Source organism: Balaenoptera borealis, assembly GCF_965194805.1.
Source record: "Balaenoptera borealis genome assembly, chromosome: 5".
Classification (NCBI taxonomy): Eukaryota; Metazoa; Chordata; class Mammalia; order Artiodactyla; family Balaenopteridae; genus Balaenoptera; species Balaenoptera borealis.
The window spans coordinates 46,311,207-46,335,948 of NC_138862.1; the positions used below are offsets into that span (position 1 = coordinate 46,311,207).

At 35.6% G+C, this 24,742-nt stretch overlaps 1 protein-coding gene and 2 pseudogenes across 3 annotated transcripts in view; 2 read left to right on the top strand and 1 right to left on the bottom strand.

Annotated features, from left to right (window-relative positions):
- The window catches only part of GABRR3 (gamma-aminobutyric acid type A receptor subunit rho3), a 394,852-nt gene that overhangs the window by 172,731 nt on the left and 197,379 nt on the right, over positions 1–24,742 (bottom strand). The window contains exon 2 of the mRNA XM_082392131.1: positions 14,550–18,043. The gene's annotated coding sequence lies outside the window, so the exon portion shown is untranslated. The remainder of the gene's footprint in view (positions 1–14,549; positions 18,044–24,742) is intronic.
- Positions 291–4,353, top strand: LOC309628796 (olfactory receptor 5K1-like; annotated as a pseudogene). Its single transcript has one exon. The product of its transcript is annotated as an olfactory receptor 5K1-like (transcript).
- On the top strand, positions 10,572–13,788 carry LOC309628784 (olfactory receptor 5H1-like; annotated as a pseudogene). The gene has a single exon. The product of its transcript is annotated as an olfactory receptor 5H1-like (transcript).

Here is a 24,742-nt window from a genome sequence, read left to right on the forward strand (position 1 = left end):
ATCCCGGGCCTGATCCTCTGCCCACCGAGGCTCCCTCCAGCTGTGCAGGTGCTGAGCGAGTGGGAGAGAGGGAAGGCAGAGCAAGAGTAAAGGATGGACCTACAGGCCGGCACCTCTGAGGGGCGGCTGGGGGAGGGGAGGAGTTTCTACACCCAGCGGGATCCACCCATGGTTAGGGGTCCAGGGGGGATGGGGGAGACCCTGTGGGAGACCCTGAGGGGGGAACGGAGGAACGGAAGGGAATATGGCCAGCACTTTCCCTGTCCACTTAGGCACTGGGGAGCCTGTTGAGCTCTCAGGCTGAATCCTCTGCCCGCGGAGCCTCCCTCTTACCGCACAGAGCCCAAGCCCTGTCCCTACACCCCCACCCAGGGCCCTACCTCTACACTCAGAGACCCCCTCCAACGTGCTGGGCCTAAACCCCACCCACACACCCTCCCCCAGGGCCCTACCTCCAAACTCCGGAAGCCCACACTCCACTCCTGCTGCCTCTCCCCTTGCACGCAGGTCCTAAGCAGAGGCCCTGCACCCAGCTTGAACATCGCCCTGCCTAGGCCCCGCCCCAAAGGACTTTGCTGACTGTGGGCGTCGCGAGCCTAAGCCCTGCCTAGGCCCCACCCCTGCTTAAGTTCCACCCCCGCCTAAACTCCACCCCCCCATAGCCAAGGACTTTTTTTTTTTCTTCTTCTTCTTTTAGGTTGGGGTTCTGTTTTACCTTGTTGTTGTTGACACATTTATATTTTTATTTTTTCTAATAAATCTTTTATTTTTCAAAATTTATTTTATTCTTTATACTTTGTTATTGTTCTGCTCCTTTTGGCTTGTTCCCCCCCCCCCCTTTTTTTTTTCTGTTGTGGTTTTGTTTTACCTTGTTGCAGTTGTTTCAATTATATGTTTATTTTTCATAATACATTTTTTATCTTTCTAATTTTATTTTATTTTTTATTCTTTGTTTTTGTGCTTCTCCTTTTTTTCTTTTTTTTTTTTTCCGCTGAGCCACACGGCTTCTGGGATCTTGGTTCCCAGGCTGGAGGTTGGGCCTCCAAACAAACAAAAAACAAAAGCCCAAACAATATTTGTCCTCAAAAATTATATTAAGATTTAAAGGGTTTTCTCTTCTAAATGTTAGAAAAACTAAAGTATAAAAGCAAGCTTTTAATCTACTCTGATATACTTTGGAAAATTTTACACAATTTTCTTAGAATCAGAAAAATTGTAGATGAGTCAATTCAGATGAAAGGATTCTTATACATACTGTATTATTTATCATAAAACATTGTTTAAGTTTAATGTATATAACATGTTGATTTGATACATTTGTATATGGTAATTTGATTGCCATTGTAACATTAGCTAGCACTCTATCATATAATTATCATTTCTTTTTTGTGGTGGGAATAATTAAGATCTAGCCTCTTAGTACTTAGTACTTTTGATGATTATAATAACTATTTTTGTCTCCATTTACTATACTGTACATTAGATTCCAGCACTTATTTATCTGTTAGTTGCAAGTTTGTACCTTAAACAACATAACTCCTACTCTCTCACTCCCTATCTCCTGGTAACTATCATTTTACTCTGTTTTTATGAGTTTGGCTTTTTTATATCCACATGTAGGTTATATCATACAGTATTTGTCTTTCTCAATCTGATTTATCTCACTTAGCATAATGTCCTCAAGGTCCATCCGTATTTTCACAAATGGTAGGATATCATTCTTTCTGATGGCTGAATAATGTTCAATTGTGTGTGTATATATATACATACATACATATATACACCACACTATATACCACACCTTATTTATCCATCCATCCTATGATGGGCACTTAGGTGTCTCTGTATCTTGTCTATTGTCGATAATGCTGCAATAAACATTGGAGTGCAGATATCCCTTTTATAACTTGTTTTCATTTCCTTTGAGTATATACCCAGAAGTGGAACTTAGAGAACATATGGCAGTTTTATTTTTAATTTTTGAGGAAAATACATATTATGCATAATGGCTAAACCAATTTACATTCACACCAACAGTGTATAAGAGTTCCCTTTCCTCCACATCTTTGCCAATACTTGTTATTTCTTGCCTTCTTGATGATAGGCATTCTGAGAGGTGTGAGGTGATATCTCATTGTGGTTTTGATTTGCATTATTCTAATGATTAGTGATGTCGAACATCCTTTCATGTGCTGTTGACCATTTGAATGTCTTTTGGAAAAATATCTTTTCAGTTCCTCTGTACATTTTAAAATCAGATTGTACTTTTACTATTGAGTTGTATGAGTTCCTTACATATTTTGAATATTAACCCTTAATTTTTTAAATGATGAGTTGTGAATAATTTTCTTTGTAGACTCTTCTTCAAAATTGATAGAGTCAATTTTCAGAAGAGGTCACTAAGGATCATTGATAGGACACTGAAAACAAGTTCACCCCTTCCAGGTCACTGGGATAGAGGTAGGACTGGAATCAATATCACTTTTTCCCCATAACACTGTACAGCTGTCATAAGAAGTACAAGTCACAGTTAACTTCAAAATGCCTATAATTTAATGAGGAAGTTATACATTCACATATAAAAAAGGTAGATTATACATAAGGCATTCTATATTGTGTTGAGTATATAAGACATGTTTGAGTGCAGAGAAAATGGAGATCAGTGTGGTCTGGGGCATTTAGTTAAAACTTTATTAAGTAGCCTTATATATAAATTATGCTTTATATAAAGGAGTAAATGATTTAGATATATGGGCAAAATCAACAGAAATAATCATGGACAGAGTCAGTGTTAATGGAAATGGGTATGACATTGGGAAAAGGAATAAAAGAGGTGATAATCAATGGATATTTAATTCCTTAGCTAGCCAAGATTACTGTTTTTACAATTGAATAGTCATCCCCTTAACCTTAGTGATCTTCATGCAGTTCCTAAGATACAATTTTAACATGTTTGTTGTATGCTTTTTTCAGACAGGCTCTCCACTGGGAGATTATATGAAAACTTTTGCTCAATGAAAAAGAATAAGTATGTAAAGAAAAACTGATTTTAAATTTATTTTTAAAATCTTTAATATAAATACTGACACTGAACTTATCTGAGAACACTGAACCAAATATGGATACCCTAAATTTGTACACTGTACTTGTGCAAATTCATAAAGACAAACCTTTTCCACTGTAAGCATCCTCCCTGGAGTTATCAAAATAGTCTCGTGAATCTGAGTTTCAGATTTGAGGTCGTAGAGGCTGACATGTTAGGGGAATGAAAGTCCCCTAGGAGTTTGTGTGCCTGTATCACAGAGACAGTAGGAGAAGCTGAAGAAGCTCCTCTCCTTGTTGTAAAAAGAAAAATTTGTAGATAAAATTATACATGTTCTAAATTAGAATCTTATATCTTCATAATTCTTATCTCAACAGACAATATAGAGATGACTGAGGATAACTGCTCCTTGACAACTGAATTTATCCTCATAGGACTTACAGATCACCCAGAGCTAAAGACCCTTCTGTTTCTGATGTTCCTTACCATCTATCTGATCAGGGAAACCTTGGTCTGGTCACATTGATATTTACAGAGCATGGTCTTTACACATGAATGTACATCTTTCTTGGTAACCTCGCTCTGATGGATTCCTGTTGTTCCTGTGCCATTACCCACAAAATGCTGGAGATATTGTCCTTTTCTAAGGACAGAATGATTTCGCTCTATGAATGCATGGAACAATTTTATTTTCTCTGCCTTGCTGAAAGAGCAGATTCCTTTCTCCTGGCAGCAATGGCCTACAATCGCTTTGTGGCCATATGTAACCCACCTCAGTACCACACCATGATGTCAAAGAAACTCTGCATTCAGATGACCACAGGGGCTTACATAGCTGGAAACCTGCATTCCATGATTCATACAGGGTTTCTGTTTAGGTTCACTCTCCATGGGTCTCATCAAATCATTCACTTTTTTTTTGTGATGTTCTTCCATTATACAGATTCTCCTGTGTTGACCCTTATACCAATGAATTAATGATATTTATCTCTGGAGGATCAGTTCAAACCTTTACTATTACCATAGTAATAATCTCTTACCAGTACCTCATTTTCACAATTTTCAAAAAGGAAATCTAAGAAGGAAGAAGGAAAGCTTCATCTACTTGTGCATCACACTTTGTCTAAATAGTCTATGGTTCTCTTCTCTTCATGTACATTCGACCAAATTCAGTTAATGAAGAAGATAAAGATATACCCATTGCTATTTTTTATACTCTAGTGATTCCTTTATTAAACCCTTTTATTTATAGTCTAAGAAATAAGGAAGTAATAAATGTTGTGAAAAAAATTATGAAGATATCATAACATTCTGAAACAATTATCATGCTATGTGGACAATGGATTTTAACTTGATAAAACTTTTTCAAAATCAAGGAATACTGAGAAAGTGGGAAATGACAACTTTATATATAAAATGTTAAATTATTAACATATGATTGGTGTATGAGTCAAATAAACAAGTTCAGAAAAGAGACTTTCTGCTAAAATGTATTCCAAAATATAAGCTACTAGGTTTCATCAGGGGTAAACTAAATAATTACTCTTGAGGTCAAAATTATGTTCCAGTATAATTAGTTTCACCAGTTACTCTTAGTTTCAGAGTATAATGAGTTACAATTTTCAACAAACCCAACAAACCCTAGAAGTAGAAGTCATTATATACAAAGGTTGCCTCCATATGATATTGCTGGCAAATGTCTCCAATCTGAAGGCATAATCTAACAAACTCCCCATGTCTCAAGTTCTTAAAAATTAATCCCTTCTTAAGCAATACTGTGTGACAGAAGTAAACTATATATTTCCATTTGAATCTCAATTTTGAGTTTAAGAGATTATATTTGAATATGAATTCATGTACAATATTTATTCACTAATCAACAACATTTTCCTCTTAATTGTTAGTCAATTTTCTATCAAGTTCTCTGAAATAGAATATCTGAACAAATTGGTGATTTATCAATCTGTAGTTGAACATGTTGCTACTTACATTGACATCCCTTATGTACTTGATATTATCATGTTGTTTGCTTTTGATTGGCAGTCCATCATATATGACAGTGTAATTCCTGAATATATTAATTAAATAAAAGTTTTTTTCTCTCTGATATTATGTCACTTGCTTGTTATTAGGAATATCACTAACCTGGACTGATTCCAATTATAAGTATTGATGTATGCATAGCATTAACAAAAACCAGGAGATGCTGATCACGCATATTGAGATATAAAATGTTAAAAATTCTACATTTATAAACAAAAACACTTATTGATCCTTACATGTACAATTATGAAAGAAAAAAAAATTTACTGAGAACCTACTATCTGCTAGGCACTAAGCTAGAACTCATATATGTTACCTACTAAAGAGTTAGACATGATTTTTCATGATTTTCCTCAGTAAAAAATTTCATACTTTGAAATATCAAGGAAAGGATTTATTACCAAAAGACCAAATCTAGAAATAATAAGCAGATTAATTGATGTATGTGATTCTCTGATCATTTGCCTTTTGGCCTCAATCCATTTTCCAACTTCCTCTCCTGTGTTTTGTTTTATAATTAAGAACCACTGTAAACTCTATTTCCCAGACTCCCTCCCTTTCAAATGTCTTCTGGCTAGATTCAGACAATGAGGAGCACTGTAACTAAAGAGTGGGGGGGAAACACACAATATTTCTCCCCTGTTCCACTGCTGTAGGGAGTGTCTCAAGCACAAGCTGCATCTTATCACTGAGTCCACCTCCTGCAGGGAAAATGCTCATGTGGGTCAAATCATGGGTTCTGTTAACTAACCACTCATCCTCATGGGAGCTTCCTACCATTAGTAATCTCTGGGCTCCCTTACTATTCCTTGTTTGACTTTTTGATTTTACAACACTTTCAAACCGTTTGCTAAATTAAATTTTCTCATCTTAACTAGTGGGCAAGGTCTTTGTTTTCTTGAATTGTTCCTCTTACAATGACTACATAAAATTTAAAAACTTTTATATAATAGTAAAATAGAAGAGTTAACAGCCACATAAAAATACAAGAAAAAATATTTAAGACATTTATGAGGGAAAGAAAAAGTTTAACACCTTTAATATATAAGGAACTCTTACAATTCATTAAAACATGCAAATATCTGAATGGAAGGAAGGGCCAGTGAACATTCAACAGAAGAATTAAAAATATCCAATAAGTTTAAGAAATATATTTAACTTATTTCAATTTAAATAAATGAAATTAAAACTTGTTTCATTTATTTTACTTCTATGGGGTGAGGGGAAAGAAGAGCTATCAGTTTGGAAAACATTTAAAAGGATAATGATAGCCAATTTGTGGGAATATAATGGAGCAGTTGTAATTCTAAGATTGATACAGTCTTTCTGGAGGACAGTAAACAAAATAGATTAGATTTGGGGTGGCCACAACTGGGGAAGAATCTTGATCATGGGACTTAGAGGTCATCCGGGACCAGGGTAGAGCCTGGGTGGGACAGTGGTGGCCATTGATGGCACTTACTAAAGTGGCACCTCAGAAGCCACCCAGATCTCTTAGCAGAGCAATGGACACCTACACAGGCAGCACACTGAAACTCTGTGCATGTGACCCACTCATTTAACATTCCCCTCTGCTGGGGCAAAGGTTCCAGCACAGGGAGAGGGAAAAAGACACACTTAAAGGGAACAGGGCCCCCTCAAAGCCCAATCCTCATGGCTTCTGAAAAAATAAATAATAAAACATAAATAAACAATTTACCAGATAAAAAATTCAAACATTGGTAGTAAAAATGTGAACTGAACTAGGGAAAATAATTGATCTAAACACTGAACAATTTAACAAGGAACTAGAATATAAAAAAGACCCAGTCAAAAATGAATAATTCAATAGCTGAAATAAAAAACACACTAGAAGAAATGAATAGTAGACCAACTGATACAGAAGAATGCATAAGTGATTTGGAAGACAGAATAATGAAAATCAACCAATCAGAACAATAGGAAGAAAAACAAGTTTAAAAAATAAAAGCACTCTGGAATAACATGAAGTGTTTCTGTATTCACATTATAGGGGTTCCAGAAGGAGAAAATAGAGAAAATGGTGAACAAAAATGTATTTGAGGAAATTGTAGTTAAAAATCTCCCAAACCTGAAGAAGGAATAGATATCCAGGTACATGAAGCACAGAGGGTCCCAAAGAAGATGAGCCCAAATAGACCCATACCAAGACATATCCTAACAAAAGTTAAAGAGAAAACTCTAAGGCAGTGAGAAAAAGGAGAGCTATATTCAAATGAATCCCCATAAGACTATCAGCTGATTTCTTTGCAGAAACTTTGCAGGCTAGAAGAGAGTAGCATAATGTATTCAAAGTCCTGAAAGGGAAAAACTTGAAACCTAGGACACTCTACCCCTCAAGATTATGATTTAGAATAGAATGAGATAAAGAAATTCTCAAACAAGCAAAAACTAAAGAAATTCATCAATACTAAAATGGTGAAGGGTCTTCTCCAAATGGAAAAGAAATAAGAATCTGTAAGAAAGGGAAAAAATCTCACTAGGAAAGGCAAATATATAGTAAGGAGAGAGGACCAATCAATTAAATAAGCCAGTGTGTAGAATAAAAGACAAAAAATTGTAAGAGCAACTTTAACTATAGTAAATAGTCAAGGGATAAGCATGAAGATATAAAATATGACATCAAATACACAAAATGTTAGGTAGAGGAGTAAAAATGTAGATCTTTTAGATTGTGTTTGAGTGTAAACAACTACCAGTTTAAAGCAAGTAGATATAATTACAGGTCAACATTTAGGAACCCTACAGTAACCACAAATCAAAAATGTACAATAGATACACACACACACACACACACACACACACACACACACAAAGAACGCAAGCATAATCTTAAAGAAAATAATAAAACCACAAAGGAAGAAAAAAGAAGAAAGAAAGAACAGAGAATAACTACAAAAACAACCAGAAAACAAGTAATAAAATATCAATAATTACTGTAAATGACAATGGACCAAATGCTCCAGTCAAAAGACAAAGAATGGCTCATTGGACCCTTCAGTAGGCTGCTTTCAAGAGACTGCTTTCAGGGATAAAGACAAACAGACTGAAAAGGAAGGGTTAGAAAAAGATATTTCATGTAAACAGAAATGACCAGTAAGTGGGGGTTAGCAATATTCACATCAGACAAAATAGACTTTAAAACAAAGGCTATAATGAAAGACAAAGAAGGGCATTATATTATGATCAAAGTATTAATACAAGAAGATATTATATTCATTAACATATATGCACCCAATACAAGAGCACCTAAATATATCAAACAAATACTAACAGACATAAAGGGAGAAATTGAAAATAATACAATAATAGTAGGGTACTTTAACAGCCCACTTACATCAATGGACAGATCATCCAGACAGAAAAGCAATAAGGCAACAGTGGTCTTAAATGACATGTAAGTCCAGTAGAACTTAATAGATACATACAGGACGCTACAGCCAAAAATAGCAGAATATACATTCTTTTCAAGTGCATATGGAATGTTCCCCACGACAGATTACAGGCTAGGCCACAAAACAAGTCTCAACAAAATTAAGAGAATAGAAATTATATAAAGCATTTTTTCCAACCACAACATTATGAAACTAGAAGTCAATTACAAGAAGAAAAATGAGAAAAGAACAAACAAGTGGAGATGACACAATATGCTACTAAAAAACCAATGGGTCAATGATGAAATCAAAGCAGAAATTAGAAAATACCTTGAGACAAATGAAAATGGAAGCACAACACTCCAAAATCTATATGATTCAGCGAAAGCATTTCTAAGAGGAGGCTTTATAGCCATTCAGGCCATTTTCAATAACAAACAAACAAACAAAAAGCAAAAAAACAACCTAACCTACCAACTAAAAGATTTAGAAAAAGAAGAACAAAGCCCAAAGTTAGCAGAAGGAAGGAAATAATAAAGGTCAGAGAGGAAATAAACAAAATAGAGATCAAAATGACAATAGAAAAGATCAAAGAAACCTAGAACTAGTTCTTTGATATGATAAAAAATTGATAAACCATTAACTAAGCTAACCAATAGGAAAAGAAAGGACCCAAATAAATAAAATAAGAAATGAAAGAGGAGAAATAACAGCTGATAACACAGAGATACAAAAAATCTTAAGAGAATACTACAAATGGTCATGTGTCAACACATTGGACAACCTAGAAAAAATGGGCAAATTTCTTGAAACATACACCCTGCCAAAACTGAATCAAGAAAAAACAAGCAATTTGAACAGACTGGTCACCAACAGTGAAATAGAATCTGTAATTTTAAAAAGTCCCTGCAAACAAAATACAGGACCAATGGTCCTGCATCTTCTTGATTCAGTTTTGGCAGGGTGTATATTTCAAGAAATTTGCCCCATGACAAAACTGAATCAAGAAGAAACAGGCAATTTAAAGATGTAGACATAGAGAATGGACTTGAGGACACAGAGTGGGAGGGGGAAGCTGGGGTGAAGTGAGGGTAGCATTGACATATATACACTACTGAATGTAAAATAGTTAGCTAGTGGGAAGCAGCAGCATAGCAGAGATATCAGCTCAGTACTTTGCAATGACCTAGAGGGGTGGGATAGGGAGGATGGGAGGGAGGCTCAAGAGGGAGGGGATATGGGGACATATGTATGCATATGGCTGATTCACTTTGGCGTACAACAGAAACTAACAGTATTGTGAAGCAATTATACTTCAATAAAGATCTATTTAAAAAAAATAATGAAGTACAGGACCAGACAGCTTCACTGGGGAATTGTACTAAACATATAAAGAAGAGCTAATACCTAAACTTCTCAACCCATTTCAAAAACTGAAGTGGAGGGAACACTCCCAAATTCATCCTATGAGGTCACCACTATCCTGATACCAAAACCAGACAAAGACACTAAAGAAAGAAAATAATAGGCCAATATCTTTGATGAAAATAGATGCAAAAATCCTCAACAAAATATTAGCAAACCATATCCAACAAATATAAAACGGATCATATACCATGATCAAGTTGGATTTATTCCAGGGATGAAAAGATGGTTCAGAATTCACAAATAATGTGATACACCATATTAATAAAAGGAATGGTAAAAATAATATGATCATCTCAATAGGTGCAGAAAAAGCATTTGCCAAGATTCAACATTTATTCATGATAAAAACTCTCCTCAAAGTGGGTATAGAGGGAACATATCTCAACATAATAAAGTCCATAAATTTAGCACATACTTAGCATGTCTTTCATTTTTCTAAGTCTGTCCATTGATTCACATTTTTTGAATTTAAATGATTGCATTTATTTCTATCCCCGGCCCCCCAAAAACAGATCCCATCTATTAAGGAGGTATAATAAACAAAATTAAGAGGAAATTCTGAAGTGCATGTTTCATTTCAACTCTCTTCCTCCATAGTTTCACTTTATAATTTCTTACTGACTATTCCTTTCATTTACTCCATGTGTTTCACACACTGCCCAGTGAGGAGATGGAAAAAGAAAGTGCAATATTACTGTTAGAGTTTATATTCATAGGACTTACACATCAACAAAAATGGCAAATCCCCTTGTTACTGGTGTTCTTGGTGATATATCTCATCACTGTCATGGGGAACCTTGGTCTGATTGCTTTTTTATGTAATGACCTTCATCTTCACATCCCCATGTACTTATTCCTTGGGAATTTGGCTTTTGTGGATGCCTGGATATCATCCACAGTGACCTCCTCCTGGCCCCAGCCAGACGTTGGTGAATTTCTTTGCCAAGAGCAAAATGATATCTCTCACTGAATGGAAGATACAATTTTTTCCCTTTGTAATCAGTGTAACCACAAAATGGTTTTTGTTGGCAACGATGGCATATGATCACTATGTGACCGTATGCAAACCGTTACCTTATCCAGTAATTATGACCAATAGACTAAGCATCCAGCTGTCGGTTTTGTCATTTTTAGGTGGCCTTGTTCATGCCATACTTCATAATGCTTTTAAATTCAGATTAACCTTCTATAATTCTATCATAATAGAGAACACATACTGTGACATTGTACCATTGTTTAAAATTCCCTGTACTGACACTTCCATTAATTTTCTGATTGTATTTATTTTCTCTGGATCAATACAGTTGTGCATAATTCTGACTGTTCTTGTCCCTTATAAAGTTGCCCTCTTTACAATATTAAAAAAGAAGTCTGTACAAGGCATAAGGAAAGCCTTCTACACATGTGGAGCCCATCTCTTAACTATCTCTTTATACTATGACCCTCTATTCTCCATGTATGTGCTCCCTGGATCTGCAGAAGCAGATGCTCAAGATACAGTGGACTCTCTATTTTGAACTGTCATAATTCCTTTGTTAAATCCAGTCATCTATAGTCTGGGAAATATGAAAATCATAGGTTCTCCGGAAAAAATGCCAAAGAAAATGCTTAAATCTCACACTAATATCTGTTCTCCATTCATTAAAAGTCACATAAGTGGGCAGATTAGATATGTGTTGATTAGTGTTCAAAGTTTTTGCACTTACAATTGCCCTAGAGATTTTACGACTTAAGGTAGGAGTACTAATAAATATATTAAAATATGTGCATATATTAGTTAAAAGCATAAAAACCATAGAAAAATTTAATCACGTGTTCAAGTCAAATTAATTAAAGAGGAAAATAAATTAATATATTTTACACATATGTTCTCAATGTGGCTCCATAAATGCACGATGCACTATAATAGCACAATTGCTCTGAAAAACAACTGAATATGATTTTTTGATAGTAAAACAGCTGTGCAGCCTGGAAGCTCATATCATGTTTACCTCCACAGTGGAGGCAGGTTTGTGTTTAAGGAAACAGGCCAATTACAGGAATTTTGCTAGCCACCAAAAGGACTTTCATTACGTTCTATTTGGGACATGGTGAAATTTATTTCTTGTGGGGACTTAATTCTCATATTACACAGAGAAATCAGCAGAAATGAGAAGGCAATAAGAAAAAATGAGAAAGGAGTTAAAAAAGTGAAAGTCAGAACAAATTGTAAGAGGATGCTTTTAGCTCAGTGTGTGTCTATAAATAATAAGAGGGAAGCTGCCTCTCACTGTCTATGATGCCTTGAAAGGCACTGTCCAGTTTTCTTGTATGTTGTATGGTAATCTGAAAAGCTTTACTAATTCAGAAAGCTAAGAGATGAGATTTCAGATTTAATTGGGATGGGCATAGAGAAGAAAAGAGAAATGACAGAATAGGAAGGAAATGGATTAATCCTTCCTACAATTTAAAAATAAAGAAACTGATAAGAAAAAAAGAAGTAATATGTAAGGGTTATTAGAATATATTGTTGAGTAAAAGAGGTTTCAAATGCATATTACCAAAGTTCAAATAGTTTTAAGATGATATGATATTGGAGAGTCCAGTGAGTAGCTAGAAAAGACATAAAAATGAACAAGAGTTTACATGATTTGTGCCCCCAAAGTCCTTAAATGTTAGCTTTTGTCCCACTCCATACTCTATGAACAATAAGTGATTCATCTTCAGGTCCATCTCTGAACTTCCAATCTCACCACTGATTCCATATACATTCCTACTGACACCACTGAGGCCCTCACCCTAAAATTACTCATATTTGTCATTTGCAATAGTCTTGTTACTTCCTTTATATTGTGTTGATATTCTCTTACTTCCCAAACATTAGTGTAAGATTATTCTTCATAAACAAAACTCTGATTAAATAATATTCCTCTTCAATAAATTTTAGTGGATTGCCATTGCTACCAGATTATGTGTATATATGGTACATGTATGCAGAACTTCATATATGAATAAACATATGTTTAATTTTCAGATCTATGTATAGATAACATGATATATAAATACATCTACATCTAAATATATTACCTTGCATTTGCTTATGCTGGCATTATTTGAGGACTTTCCCCCCAGATTTGATTTAATTCTGCAATCTCTGCCTCCACAATTTTCCTAATGGACCATATGTTATACCCAAAATGAATTACTGAGAGCCTCTGGACAAACCTTCCTCTCACGTACATGGTTTTGTTCATACAGGTCTGTCCACTGAAAATGCTCTCTACAGGTGCATCTGTCTTCGTTTACAATTGAAATGGTCCTGTCTTCAAAGTCTATCTTAAATGTTACAGTTTCCATGATGCATTTCCAGATTACCTCAGAGAGAATAGGAATGCTTCTTCGTTTGAGACACTGAGTAGTTTATTTGTTCTTTTAGACCACAAATGACCTTGTGTAATACTTATTTTTGGCCTACAAGCAGTTTTTTTTCAGATTATGACTTACAAGTCTGATTATTCTTCAATCTTTTGTGGTGCTTAGCACAGCTATTTACACACATGAGGTCCTAGATAAGTATTTATGAAATATACAAACAATTGAAATAAATATGACTTCAAAAATGCTTCAGATGGGGTTTCCCTGGTGGCGCAGTGGTTGAGAATCTGCCTGCCAATGCAGGGGACACGGGTTCGAGCCCTGGTCTGGGAAGATCCCACATGCCGCAGAGCGACTAGGCCCGTGAGCCACAACTACTGAGCCTGTGCGTCTGGAGCCTGTGCTCCGCAACAAGAGAGGCCGCGATAGTGAGAGGCCCGCGCACGGCGATGAAGAGTGGCCCCCACTTGCTGCAACTAGAGAAAGCCTTCGCACAGAAATGAAGACCCAACGCAGCCATAAATAAATTTTTTTAAAAAATGCTTCAGATGAAGTAAGAGTGCATCACTTGTTTTCAATCTTGTAATGAGTTCAGGGAGATCACTTTGCCTGGGATGGCTACTGCATGTCAGTTCACCACCCTGTTTCTTTTAAGATAATCACAAGTATCATACACATAAAGTGAATTAATCTTATTCTTTTTGTCATGAAGATTAGCTCCTGGGATATATCAAGAGAAGCCCTTTAGTTAGATCTTTGGATTAAAGTATTTCCAACAATGTCATTATTATATATTTCAGGAGGTGGGCACAAGATTAGACCAGGTCAACTTCCAGGAGAGATACATTGATTTCACTAGAAAAAATTAGTTGTCAGGCTGGATCAAATTTTGGACCATCATTCTCAAAGAAGTTTCATATACAAGTTATTCCTTGTGCTATAAAAATATGATGATACCTTGTTTGAGAAGGTACCTTCTAGGTCAGCTTCATTTGGGGGTAACAGTTAACAACTGCATATTTCCATTTATTTTTCAATATAAAGAATGTGGTTCACTAAATATTCAGTGTTTGTTATTAGTCAGGATTGTCCAGGATAGTACCAATAGGAGATATATATCTATATCTATATCTATCTCCACAATATATATACACACATACATACACATACATGTAGACAGATATAGAGATCAGCCTATATCACTCTCTATATAAATCTACATCTACATGTACCTCCATAACCATATCTACACCTATATCTAAAGACTTGTATTATTAGATGTGACTCACCTTATAATGGAGGCTTAGAAGACCCATGATCTGCTATCGGCAAGGTGGAGATCCAGGAAAGCTGGTGGTAGTTTTAGGCTTGAAATTGGAGAGCCAATGGTATATATTCCACTACATGTATGAAATCCTGAGAAACAAGAGCATGGAGGGCAAAATAAGATTCATGTTCCTGATCAATCAGCCTTTCTCTGCCTTTCTATTCCATTCAAGCCCAGAATGGATGAGATGACACCCACCCACAAAGGGTGCTGCAATCAACTTTACTTAGTCCACTAGTTCAATACTAATCTGTTCTAGAAACACCCTCACAGACACACACAAAAATAATGTTAACTGGATATCTGGGCGTCCCTAGGCCATGTCAACTTGACACAAAAAATTAACCATCACAAGTCCACCTGCTGTCAACTTGGCTACCACACATAATTTCTTAAAGTATATTTAAACTTCAAACAGAGACAATAGGTTACCTGCGCCAACATGGCAGAGTACAAAAACCCTGAACTCACCTCTTCTCACAGACACATCAAAATTACATCTATTTACAGAACATGATGAGAAAGACCAGAATCTACCAGAAAATATCTACTACAACTAAAGATATAAAGAAGGAACCACATAGAGGTAGGTAACAGGGGCAGAGTTGTGGTATAATCAAGACCTATACCCCTATATAGATTGCTACATATAAACCTCATGGTAACCACAAACCAAGAATCATAATAGATACAACACACAAAAATAGAAAGGAATCCAAACATAACACTAAAAACAGTCATCAAATCATAAGGGAAGAAAACAAAAGAAGAAAGGAACAAAAATGAAGTACAAAAACAACCCTGAAACAATTAACAAAACAGCAGTAAGTACATACTATCAAGAATTACTTTAAATGTTAAAGGACCAAATGCTCTAATCCAAAGATGTAAAATGGCTGAAGGGATACAAAAACAACACCCATATTTATACTGCCTACAAGACACTCCCTTCAGATCTAAAGACACACAGCGACTGAAAATGAAAGGATGAAAAAGTTATTCCATGCAAATGGAAATCAAAATTAAGTTAGGGTAGCAATACTTATATCAGACAAAATAGACTTTAAAACAAGGACTGTAATAGGAAACAAAGAAGTACATAACATAATGATCAAGGGATCAATCCAAGAAGATACAACAATTGTAAATATGTATGCACCCAACATAGGAGCACCTCAATACATAAAGCAAATATTGGTGAACATAAAGGGAGATATTGATAATAACACAATAATAGTAGGGGACATTAACACTCCACTTACATCAATGGACGGATCATCCAGACAGAAAATCAGTAAGGAAACACTGGCCTTAAAGGACACATTAGACTGAATGAACTTAATAGATATGTATATAGAACATTCCATCCCATAACAGAAGAAAACACATTGTTTCAAGTACACTTAGAACATTCTCCAGGATACATCATACATGGTAGGGCACAAAACAAGCCTCAGGAAATTTAAGAAAGTTGAAATCATATCAAGCATTCTGACCACAATGCTATGAGACTAGAAATCAATAATGAGAAAAAAATCCCTCCAGAAAACGCAAACATGTGGAAGCTAAACAACATGCTACTAAACAATCAATGGATCAATGATGAAATCAAAGAAGAAATTTTAAAAAACAGGAGAAAATGAAAATGAAAACACAGTGATCCAAAATCTATGGGATGCAGCAAAAGCAGTTATTAGAGGAAAGTTTATGGCGAAACAAGCTTACCTCAGGAAGTAAGAAAAATCTCAGATAAACAACCCATCCTTACACCTAAAGGAACTAGAAAAAAGGAACAAACAAAAACCAAAGTTACTAGAAGGAATGAAATCATACAGATCAGAGCAGAAATAAATGAAATAGAGACTAAAAGAAAAAAAATAGAAAAGATCAATGAAACTAAAAACTGGTTCTTTGAAAAGATAAACAAAACTGTTAAACCTTTAGCTAGACTCATCAAGAGAAAAAGAGAGAGGGCCTGAATCAATGAACCAGAAATGAAAAAGAAGAAGTGACAATCAACATCACAGAATTACAAAAGATCATAAGAGATTATTATGACAACTATATGCCAATAAAATGGAAAACCTAGAAGAAAAGGATAAATGCCTAGAAATGTACAATCTCCCAAGACAGAACCAGGAAGAAACAGAAAATATGAACAGACCAATTACCAGTACAGAAATTGAATCAGTTAAAAAAAGAAAAAGAAACTCCCAACAAAGTCCAAGACCAGAGAGCTTCACAGGTGAATTAGACCAAACATTTAGAGAAGAGTTAACACCCATTCTTCTCAAATTATTCTAAAAAATTACCAAGGAAGGAAAGCTTCCAAACTCATTTTACATTGCCAGGATTACCCTGATATCAAAACCAGAAAAATATATCACAAAAAAGAAAATTACAGGTCAATATCAATGATGAACATACAGGCAGAAAAATCTTCAAATAAATATTAGCAAACCAAATTCAACAATACATTAAAAGAATCATACACCATGATCAAGTGGGATTTATCCCAAGTATGCAAGGATGGTTCAATATCTGCAAGTCAATCAATGTGATACACCACAGCAAAAAAATTGAAGAATAAAAATCATATGATCATCTCAATACATTCAGAAAAACCTTCTGAAAAAATTCAACATCAATTTATGAAAAAAACTCTCCAGAAAGTGGGTATAGAGGTTACATACCTCAACATAATAAAAGCCATAAATGCTAAGCCCACAGCTTACACCATATTCAATGGTGAAAAGCTAAAAGCATTTCCACTAAGATCAGGAACAAGAGATACTATGTTCTATCGCCTGGAGGGAGGAGAATCAAAAAATCTATGAAAATATGTTAACACCACCTCAGGAATTAATAAATATTTGGTAGAGATATTTTCAGACTATAAAATATCTTGTTTCTCCTTTAAGTTTTGCATCAGTGGATCTTGCCTATAGCAATTATTACTTTGTACTTTCATAGCAATTTTCTATTTCCCTGATTTTTTCTACACATATTAATTGGAAAATATAGCTTAAATAGATATAAAATCCTCTTTTCCTTGAATTTATTGAAAATAGTGATCCACTGTTATCTATTTTTTAAACATCTTTATTAGAGTATAATTGCTTTACAATGGTGTGTCAGTTTCTGCTATATAACAAAGTGAATCAGTTATACATATACATATGTCTCCATATCTCTTCCCTCTTGCATCTCCCACCCTCTTACATCTCCCTCCCTCCCACCCTCCCTGTCCCATCCCTCTAGGTGGTCACAAAGCACAGAGCTGATCTCCCTGTGCTATGTGGCTGTTTCCCACTAGCTATCTATTATGTTTGGTAGTGTATATATGTCCATGCCACTCTCTCACTTTGTCCCAGCTTACCCTTCCCCCTCCCCATATCCTCACGTCCATTCTCTAGTAGGTCTGCATCTTTATTCCCGTCTTGCCCCTAGGTTCTTCTGACCATTATCTTTCTTTTTTTTTAGATTCCACATATATGTGTTAGCATACGGTATTTGTTTTTTTCTTTCTGACTTACTTCACTCTGTATGACAGTCTCTAGGTCCATCCACCTCACTACAAATAACTCAGTTTCGTTCCTTTTTATGGTTGAGTAATATTCCATTGTATATATGTGCCACATCTTCTTTATCCATTCATCTGTTGATGGACACTTAGGTTGCTTCCATGTCCTGGCTATTGTAAATAGAGCTGCAATGAACAGTTTGGTACATGACTCTTTTTGAATTATGGTTTTCTCAGGGTATATGCCCAGTAGTGGGATGGCTGGGTCATATGGTAGTTCTATTTTTAGTTTTTTAAGGAACCTCCATACTGTTCACCATAGTGGCTGTATCAATTTACATTCCCATAAACATTGCAAGAGGGTTCCCGTTTCTCCACACTCTCTCCAGCACTTATTGCTTGTAGATTTTTTGATGATGGCCATTCTGACTGGTGTGAGATGATATCTCATTGTAGTTTTGATTTGCATTTCTCTAATGATTAATGATGTTGAGCATTCTTTCATGTGTTTGTTGGCAATCTGTATATCTTCTTTGGAGAAATGTCTATTTAGGTCTTCTGCCCATTTTTTGATTGGGTTGTTTGTTTTTTTGATATTGAGCTGCATGTATGTTTTGTTTTTTTGATATTGAGCTGCATGTATGTTTTGTTTTTTTGATATTGAGCTGCATGTATGTTTTGTTTTTTTGATATTGAGCTGCATGTATGTATGTTGCTTGTATGTTTTGGAGATTAATCCTTTGTCAGTTGCTTCATTTGCAAATATTTTCTCCCATTCTGAGGGTTGTCTTTTCGTCTTCTTTATGGTTTCCTTTGCTGTGCAAAGGCTTTTAAGTTTCATTAGGTCCCATTTGTTTATTTTTGTTTTTATTTCCATTTCTCTAGGAGGTGGGTCAAAAAGGATCTTGCTGTGATTTATGTCATAGAGTGTTCTGCCTATGTTTTCCTCTAAGAGTTTGATGGTGTCTGGCCTTACATTTAGATCTTTAATCCATTTTGAGTTTATTTTTGTGTATGGTGTTAGGGAGTGTTCTAATTTCATTCTTTTACATGTAGCTGTCCAGTTTTCCCAGCACCACTTATTGAAGAGGCTGCCTTTTCTCCACTGTATATGTTTGCCTCCTTTATCAAAGATAAGGTGACCATATGTGCGTGGGTTTATCTCTGGGCTTTCTATCCTGTTCCATTGACCTATATTTCTGTTTTTGTGCCAGTACCATACTGTCTTGATTACTGTAGCTTTGTAGTATAGTCTGCAGTCAGGGAGCCTGATTCCTCCAGCTCCGTTTTTCTTTCTCAAGATTGCTTTGGCTATTCAGGGTCTTTTGTGTTTCCATACAAATTGTGAAATTTTTTGTTCTAGTTCTGTGAAAAATGCCAGTGGTAGGTTGATAGGGATTGCATTGAATCTGTAGATTGCTTTGGGTAGTATGGTCATTTTCACAATGTTGATTCTTCCAATCCAAGAACGTGGTATATCTCTCCATCTATTTGTATCATCTTTAATTTCTTTCATCAGTGTCATAATTTTCTGCATACAGGTCTTTTGTCTCCTTAGGTAGGTTTATTCCTAGATATTTTATTCTTTTTGTTGCAATGGTAAATGGGAGTGTTTTCTTAATTTCACTTTCAGATTCTTCATCATTAGTGTATAGGAAGGCAAGAGATTTCTGTGCATTAATTTTGTATCCTGCTACTTTACCAAATTCATTGATTAGCTCTAGTAGTTTTCTGGTGGAATCTTTAGGATTCTCTATGTATAGTATCATGTCATCTGCAAACAATGACAGTTTTACTTCTTCTTTTCCAATTTGTATTCTTTTTATTAATTTTTCTTCTCTGATTGCCATGGCTAGGACTTCCAAAACTATGTTGAATAATAATGGTGAGAGTAGACATCCTTGTATTGTTCTTCATCTTAGTGGAAATGGTTTCAATTTTTCACCATTGAGGATGATGTTTTCTGTAGGTTGGTCATATATGGCCTTTATTATGTTGAGGAAAGTTCCCTCTATGTCTACTCTCTGCAGGGTTTTTATCATAAATGGGTGTTGAATTTTGTCGAAAGCTTTCTCTGGATCTATTGAGATGATCATATGGTTTCTCTCTTTCAATTTGTTAATATGGTGTATCACGTTGATTGATTTGCATATATCGAAGAATCCTTGCATTCCTGGGATAAACCCCACTTGCTCATAATGTATGATCCTTTTAATGTGCTGTTGGATTCTATTTGCTAGTATTTTGTTGAGGATTTTTGCATCTATGTTCATCAGTGATATTGGCCTGTAGTTTTCTTTCTTTGTGACATCTTTGTTTTTGGTATCAGAGCGATGGTGGCCTTGCAGAATGAGTTTGGGAGTGTTCCACCCTCTGCTATATTTTGGAAGAGTTTGAGAAGGATAGGTGTTAGCTCTTCTCTAAATGTTGGATAGAATTCGCCTGTGAAGCCATCTGGTCCTGAGCTTTTGTTTGTTGGAAGATTTTTAATCACAGTTTCAATTTCAGTGCTTGTGATTGGTCTGTTCATATTTTCTATTTCTTCCTGGTTCAGTCTCAGAATGTTGTGCATTTCTAAGAATGTGTCTGTTTCATCCAGGTTGTCCATTTTATTGGCATATAGTTGCTTGTAGTAATCTCTCATGATCCTTTGTATTTCTGCAGTGTCAGTTGTTACTTCTCCTTTTTCATTTCTAATTCTATTGATTTGAGTCTTCTCCCTTTTTTTCTTGGTAAGGCTGGCTAATGGTTTATCAATTTTGTTTATCTTCTCAAAGAACCACCTTTTAGTTTTATTGATCTTTGCTATCCTTTCCTTCATTTCTTTTTCATTTATTTCTGATCTGATCTTTATTTCTTTCCTTCTGATTACTTTCGGGGTTTTTTGTTCTTCTTTCTATAATTGCTTTAGGTGTAAGGTTAGGTTGTTTACTTGAGATGTTTCTTATTTCTTTTTTTTTTAATTTTTTTTTTTTAAACTTTGGGTTTATTTATTTATTTATTTTTATGGCTGTGTTGGGTCTTCGTTTCTGTGTGAGGGCTTTCTCTAGTTGCGGCAAGTGGGGGCCATTCTTCATCGCGGTGCACGGACCTCTCATTATCGTGGCCTCTCTTGTTGTGGAGCACAGTCTCCAGATGCACAAGCTCAGTAATTGTGGCTCACAGGCCCAGTTGCTCCGCGGCATGTGGGATCTTCCCAGACCAGGGGTCGAACCCGTATCCTCTGCATTGGCAGGCAGATTCTCAACCACTGCGCCACCAGGGAAGCCCGAGATGTTTCTTATTTCTTAAGGTAGGCTTGTATAGCTATAAACTTCCCTCTTTGAACTGCTTTTGCTGCATCCCTTAGGTTTTCGGTCATTGTGTTTTCATTGTCACTTGTTTCTAGGTATTTTTTGATTTCCTCTTTGATTTCTTCAGTCATCTCTTGGTTATTAAGTAGTGTGTTGTTTAGCCTCCATGTGTTTGTATTTCTTACACCTTTTTTCCTGTAATTGATATCTAGTCTCATAGCATTGTGGTCGGAAAAGATACTTGATACGGTTTCAATTTTCTTAAATTTACCAAGGCTTGATTTGTGACCCAAGGTATGATCTACCCTGGAGGATGTTCCATGAGCACTTGAGAAGAATGTGTATTCTGTTGTTTTTGGATGAAATGTCCTATAAATATCAATTAAGTCCATCTTGTTTAATGTATCATTTAAAGCTTGTGTTTCCTTACTTAGTTTCATTTTAGATGAAATGTCCATTGGTGAAAGTGGGGTGTTAAAGTCCCCTACTATGATTGTGTTACTGTTGATTTCCCCTTTTATGGCTGTTAGTATATGCCTTATGTATTGGTGTGCTCCTATTTTGGGTGCATAAATATTTACAATTGTTATATCTTCTTCTTGGATTGATCCCTTGATCATTATGTAGTGTCCTTCTTTGTCTCTTGTAATAGTCTTTGTTTTAAAGTCTGTGTTGTCTGATATGAGAATTGCTACTCCAGCTTTCTTTTGATTTCCATTTGCATGGAATATCTTTTTCCATCCCCTCACTTTCAGTCTGTATGTGTCCCTAGGTCTGAAATGGGTCTCTTGTAGACAGCATGTATACGGGTCTTGTTTTTGTATCCATTCAGCCAGTCTGTGTCTTTTGGTTGGAGCATTTAATCCATTTACATTTAAGGTAATTATTGATATGTATGTTCCTATTACCATTTTCTTAATTGTTTTGGGTTTATTATTGTAGGTCTTTTCCTTCTCTTGTGTTTCCTGCCTAGAGAAGTTCCTTTAGCATTTGTTGTAAAGCTGGTTTGGTGGTGCTGAATTCTCTTAGCTTTTGCCTGTCTGTAAAGCTCTTAACTTCTCCGTCAAATCTGAATGAGATCTTTGCTGGGTAGAGTAATCTTGGTTGTAGGTTTTTTCCTTCATCACTTTAAATATGTCCTGCCACTCCCTTCTGGCTTGCAGAGTTTCTGTTGAAAGATCAGCTGTTAACCTTATGGGGATTCCCTTATGTGTTACTTGTTGTTTCTCCCTTGCTGATTTTAATATTTGTTCTTTGTATTTAATTTTTGATAGTTTGATTAATATGTGTCTTGGCATGTTTCTCCTTGGATTTATCCTGTATGGGACTCTCTGCATTTCCTGGACTTGATTAACTCTTTCCTTTCCCATGTTAGGGAAGTTTTCAACTCTAATCTCTTCAAATATTTTCTCAGTCCCTTTCTTTTTCTCTTCTTCTTCTGGGACCCTTATAATTCGAATGTTGGTGCGTTTAATGTTGTCCCAGAGGTCTCTGAGACTGTCCTCAATTCTTTTCATTCTTTTTTCTTTATTCTGCTCTGCAGTAGTTATTTCCACTATTTTATCTTCCAGGTCACTTATCCGTTCTTCTGCCTCAGTTATTCTGCTATTGATCCCTTCTAGAGAATTTTTAATTTCATTTATTGTGTTGTTCATCTCTGTTTGTTTGCTCTTTAGTTCTTCTAGGTCCTTGTTAAACGTTTCTTGTATTTTCTCCATTCTATTTCTAAGACTTTGGATCATCTTTTCTATCATTATTCTGAATTCTTTTTCAGGTAGACTGCCTATTTCCTCTTCATTTGTTAGGACTGGTGGGTTTTTACCTCCTCCTTCATCTGTGTGTGTTTCTCTGTCTTCTCATTTTGCTTAACTTACTGTGTTTGGGGTCTCCTTTTTGCAGGCTGCAGGTTTGTAGTTTCCATTGTTTTTGGTGTCTCTCCCCAGTGGCTAAGGTTGGTTCAGTAGGTTGTGTAGGCTTCCTGGTGGAGGGGACTAGTGCCTGTGTTCTGGTGGATGAGGCTGGATCTTGTCTTTCTGGTGGGCAAGTCCACGTCTGGTGGTGTGTTTTGGGGTGTCTGTGGCCTTACTGTGATTGTAGGCAGCCTCTCTGCTAATGGGTGGGTTTGTGTTCCTGTCTTGCTAGTTGTTTGGCATAGGCTGTCCTGCACTGTAGCTTGTTGGTCATTGAGTGGAGCTGGGTCTTGGCGTTGAGATGGAGATCTCTGGGAGATTTTTGCCATTTGATATTACGTGGAGCTGAGAGGTCTCTTGTGGACCAGTGTCCTGAACTTGGCTCTCCCACCTCAGTGGCACAGCCCTGATGCCTGGCTGGAGCACCAAGAGCCTGACCTCCACACAGCTCAAAATAAAAGGGAGACAAAAAAGAAAGAAAATAGAAGAGAAGATAAAATAAAATAAAGTAAAATAAAATAGAGTTATTATGTGCTGAATTGGGAGATTGGGATTGACATGTATACACTGATGTGTATAAAATTGATGACTAATAAGAACCTGCAGTATAAAAAAACCAACAAACAACAAATAAACAACTAATACTAAACTTTCTTTGGGTTATTTGTATGGAAATATGTTAATATAAATGTTTCAGACATTACATGAAATTTCTAAAAATCTTATATGTTCTGGTATAATGTTATGTCATAATTCTAGTTATAACTTTAAAATGTATATCTCAGAAATAACTAAATTTCCTTGTCAATTGCATTATTATGAACTTTCATCAAATCTTTAACCATGGTCATTTTTAAGTGTTTTGTCATTTACAGACAGTTCTGGGTGTACTCTGATGCTTTTGCAAAAATGTTCCTATAAAAGGGTTTCATCTTCAAGAATTTCATGGAAAAGACTCTGACAAGTACAGGTTTCTGTTAACTGACTATACTGCTGAACTGAATGAATAAGCATTTTCAGAACTCTAATGGAAAACTGATGAATTCATAAAAGTGCTAACAAAAGATCAAGATGAAAAAAAATTAATTAAATGGGACTGAGTTAACTGATGAGGATGATTATAGTTTTTGTGGCTTTCTGTTTGAATAAAAAAAAAAAAATCCCACAAGGACTCAGAGGCAAAAAATATACAAATCAATTTTCACTGCAAAGTAAAGGAGCTGTTACAGTGGAGGATTACTGGACTGAATGTCAATATTATGACATAGTATGAGTGTGTTTTGTGTTTGGTAATTGCAACCATTGTTGCTTTTGTTGTGGTCATCCAAAAAAAAAAAAGGAATATTACATAAAAAAAAAATAAATTAGGAAAAAAAATTTTTTTAAGTAATAAAAAAAAAAAAAAAAAGGACAGACAGAACCCTAGGAC